Raw genomic sequence first — 4495 nt, forward strand, 5'->3', positions numbered from 1 at the left:
AAACAATTTTAATCTGGCACAATGTAATCTAGGAACAAACCAATCGAATGAGCTGCAGTATTTTTGATAAAAGTGAAAGAGGAAACGTTAAGTGCACATAAGGAAGATGAAGCTGTGAGGGGTGTAGCCGACCAGCAGCCTGCCTGGCACTCCGGTCATGTACTTTGCACACTCAAAAACTGCAGCAGAAAAAAACTCCCACGGAGTTGCCAAATGCACACTTCGAATTTAATTGATTAAACCTCGTCTATGTCCATCAAAAGAAACCGAACCGGTAGCGTTATGTGCCATCATTTTATTTTTTCCTCGTTCAAAGATTTTAAGGCGCAGTTTTCCCCCACGAACACCATAACCCGCCATGTTGAAAGTGCTTTGATATTTTGGCAGTGTCCGGTATTTTCCGAAGGCTTTTACGCACCTTTTGTTGACGACAAAAAAAAAATCCACATGACTCATCTATAGGCGACTGTAGTCTGTTAGTTTGTAAAACCAACTTCGTGTTTGCATCAAACTAAAATTGCGTCGTGGTCTTTTTTTTTTTTTTTTTTTTTTTTAAAGAAAAACGTGCATAAAAAGACATTAAAATGACGCTCCGGACGCGTTTTTGTGCATTTTTCGAGCTGCTTATTAAAATTCACGTTATTTCCAAAACAGCTGATTGTGTGATATATGGAAAAACAGAGAAATAAACGGTCTTACCCGAGTGCCACGAGACGAGCGTCCTCTCTACCGGGGAACGCTGCTTAATGACAGCGTGTGAGAGACACTTTGGACAAGTTGGGCTCGCGAACGAAACGCTCGCGACTATTTGGTCGTTTCTACAGAAACCGCCTCGGGAGCACTTCGGGTTTGTTACAGCAAACGGGGAGAAAAATAAGTCTCCCGGTGTTTGTTTCGTCGACATAACGAAAATAACAAAGCACAGCAGCAACGACAACGCCGTGCATGACCGCAGGAACCGTCACCTGTCTTACCTGTTCAAGTTTTCGGTCGCCTCTCCTTCCTCGAGACCCCCTCGTTTTTTTCCCCTCCTCGTTCGCGTGAGCCCGAGCAAAGCAACGCGAGCGACGTCGTTCTGCTGCTGCTGCTGCCCCCGTTCCAATATGGCATCTCCCATCTGCGCATGTCCAAAAACATCAGATATTTTCAAGCCAACTCCTTCATTGACCTTTTAGTGTAGTAAAAGAAAATTAGCCAGCCTGATAATAAATGAGGAAATGAAGTTCGGTCAGACAGCAGAGCTAAAAGCAGCACAACGGAAAGCTGCTTGTTACACAAGGAAACATTGTTTATCTTCGCATTAATGCTGATGTAAGGGTATTAACCTACAAATATCTGCTTCAATACACATCAATTCATTTATCGCTGGTAGCCACAATAACCTAAAGCAGCCGTTTATTTGAGCACTTATTGAATCCAAAAACCGAAGCCCAACATTTCTTCGCTCAGCCTGCTCTGGTTTATTAGTGACAGGAAGAAAGCCCTCTTTAATCATCAGATCAGCTGTAAGAGTGCTCACATGTTTAGGAAATTCACAGCTGACTACATCAGCAGCGCATCTGCCTCATCATCATCAGCTGCTTTTGTGCATGAAAGGGACTGAAAAATCATCCACTTAGTATGATTTCTCGTTAAACCACGTCCTTTTGATGCTTTGGGTTGTTGTTTTTTTGTTTGTTTGTTTGTGTGTGTTTTTTTAATGTCACCCTATTTCACCAACATCTCTTATCCAGATATCCTGAGATTTAGTTGATTTAATAACCCTGGGCCTTCTCCTAATCAAAGTCAACACTATCCTCTAGTGGCTGCAGCGCTTTGCACAACTTTTGATAAGCAATCATGCCACAGTTCAAAGTTTGTCACCGCCTTTCTATGAACACGTCTAAAGTGACAGATAATACCACCACAGAGAAGGGCTTTTACCTACAGAAAGTGAAACTCCTGTGGCTCTTTGATCACATGAGCTTGTGTTTAAAATAGGCTTCTCTTGACCTTTTTGGAGCAACATGTGCAGTCAAATAATTGTAATTAGCAATTGGATCTTTTGCCATTAAAAAACTCTTGTGGATTTCTAAATCGCAATCCAACGAATTCCAACCAAAATAAAATACAATGAATTGTGCCTTCAAATTCGATTAGATACAACGAAAAATGTCATCCTTTGCTTCGTTTGCTTGTTTTGTGTGTTTGGTTTGACCTGAGAGCGTTTATATGAATTCTGGGAGACCCCCTCCACACACACACACACACACAAAAGAAACGTCACCCAGATAAAAGTTTCTCGGCTTCAACTGTGAAAATCAATAGACATTGAAACTGGACGCATGAAAGTACTTCGTTAGATCAACCTGTGACCGGGACCCGTAGAGGTCCCCAAATTGGAGGAATCACAACTTTGATAAAGACAAAAGGAAAGAAAAATGAAAATTTTCCCGACAACGTTATGGTTGTTTTGCAATTTTTTCCCACCCAATGTTCTCCAAAAAGCCAAATTAAAATAAAACAAGTGAGGGATTATTATAAACAGCCTATATTTTCTTTAATTTAAGGGACCCACAAAACAAACAGGTTGAAGGCTTAAAACACACAAAGTTACCAGAAACTTCGGATGAACGTAAATAAATTAGCCTACAAAATAACTGCATGCTATTGAAACAACTTGTGGCACAATTCATAATTTGAGTTTATTTTCAAAGCCCAGTCGTATATTCGGGTTTTATATTCACAAAGACACAAAGGAGTCAGAAAGGGCTGTAGAGGAGGCGCCGGTGCCGGGGTGATGCCGCTGCAGGAGCAGATGGTTGAAGCGTGCGCCCTGCTCCATTAATCTGCCAGAGAAGGATTATGCCTCTCTTTGTGCGTGCACACACGCATGCGGCTTGTGGTAAAATTGTTCAGATTTATCCTACGCTCGCTTTTAGACTAACGCAAGGACTATTTATTCATGCACGAATCCATGGAAGCATGGAACAAAAAATAAACATATTAGTTAGATTCATTTGTCTCCAAATGTTGTCCCATTGTTCCTAAATGTAAGCTGCAGGTTAAGGGTTAGTTCAATGTTGGTGATGGACATTTTCAGAGCTTGCAAAGGTACAAAATCCTGCATGTAGAGTCTATTGCATAGCTGCAGCTTCAACATCTTTCAACATATTCACATTTATTCCTCTTTAAAATGTATTGAACTCATGTCTCTGCCTTGTACAAATAAAATATCCCCTACATTTTTTCGCCCACTCTTTATTTTAAATTTCAAAGCCTTTGTGAAGCCACTTTTGTCTTTTATGGTATAATTTAATGCAACCATTAACAAAACAGGTTTCAAGTGTCTACATGGAACTAATTAAAATCTTATGATTTATAATTATTGTCATAATCATTACTCTGATCAAAATGAGCTGCAACTGAAAAACTCTGAACCAATAAATCTGCTTTAGAAAGTCGGTACGTCCTCACCCAAAGAAGACTTCTGCGTCGTGCGCGCGGCCGGACGCACGAGCGACGCCACACACAAGCAAACACAAACGAGCTGAAGCGGCGCCGCGCACATTCAAGGAATTCTGCACCAGAGCTGCGTCAGAAGAGCTGAAACGCAACAGAACGTCCAGGAAGTGTTACTTCAAATTAAGAGCCTGGAGAAGCTGCATGTTCATTTTTGTAACAAATAACCCTGTAATATTGTAATATCAGTCAAATCCTACTTAAAACAAATTTAAGTTCACATTCCAAAATCATTTACTGCTTGGCCTTTATTTGTTCTTTCATGTCTCTAACAAGTTAGTAAAAACATAAAAAAGTCTGTCTGAATGTAAATTGTGCTACATTATAAATGTTGAAAGACGTATTTTATTTCTATAATTTAGTAAATGCAAACACATATCTGTTAATGAAAGAAAGAGGCTCCAAAACCAAACTTGACTTCAGAAGACTACATTGAGGGTTTATACAGTGCTACCGTCCAATGATATATAAAGACACCTGAAAATAAATCCAATAAAAAAATATTTTAAATAAAATTATTACAATATCTACAATTTAGTTTTTGTCTCAGTCTATTGTTATAACATTTCTTTGACAAGTCCTCATTGAAAGAAATAAATAAATAATGAGCACGCCACTAATGTTTCTAGGGGAGCCTGAGGTACTTACATAAAAAAAAAAATCATAAGAAATCAACAACATATTAGCCATAGATAATCAAATGCACAGTAATATAAACCATGTTTTGAGCAGATATTGTGAAATTAGATTATATGACTAACTTTTTTTAGCTTAATGCTCCAAGGCAAAAGATCAAAGGCTTTCGGCTTGTTCCTTCAAGGGTCAACACAACCTGTTGGTTTGCCGTGAACGCCCTTCCTGCCGCCACCCTCCCACCAAGGTGGGATGGATTGTGGTGGGATCCCGACGCAACGCTCTACCGCTGAGCCACCAGGCCCCCAACGAGCCGCTCCTAAGCAACCACAGCTTTTATTTTGAAGTACGATTAACGGAA

General features: G+C 39.9%; 1 protein-coding gene across 4 annotated transcripts in view; it reads right to left on the reverse strand.

Annotated features, from left to right (window-relative positions):
• The window catches only part of sfmbt2 (Scm like with four mbt domains 2), a 50282-nt gene extending 49156 nt beyond the window's left edge, over positions 1-1126 (reverse strand). For 3 of the 4 annotated variants that reach the window (XM_067490673.1, XM_067490674.1, XM_067490671.1), the window contains exon 1: positions 975-1126. The gene's annotated coding sequence lies outside the window, so the exon portion shown is untranslated. Of the gene's footprint in view, positions 1-699; positions 892-974 lie in introns of those variants that run through there. The other variant, XM_067490672.1, reaches the window with a different exon arrangement.
• Positions 1127-4495: the final 3369 nt, after the last annotated feature.

This window comes from Channa argus, chromosome 21 (assembly GCF_033026475.1).
Source record: "Channa argus isolate prfri chromosome 21, Channa argus male v1.0, whole genome shotgun sequence".
Lineage (NCBI taxonomy): Eukaryota > Metazoa > Chordata > Actinopteri > Anabantiformes > Channidae > Channa > Channa argus.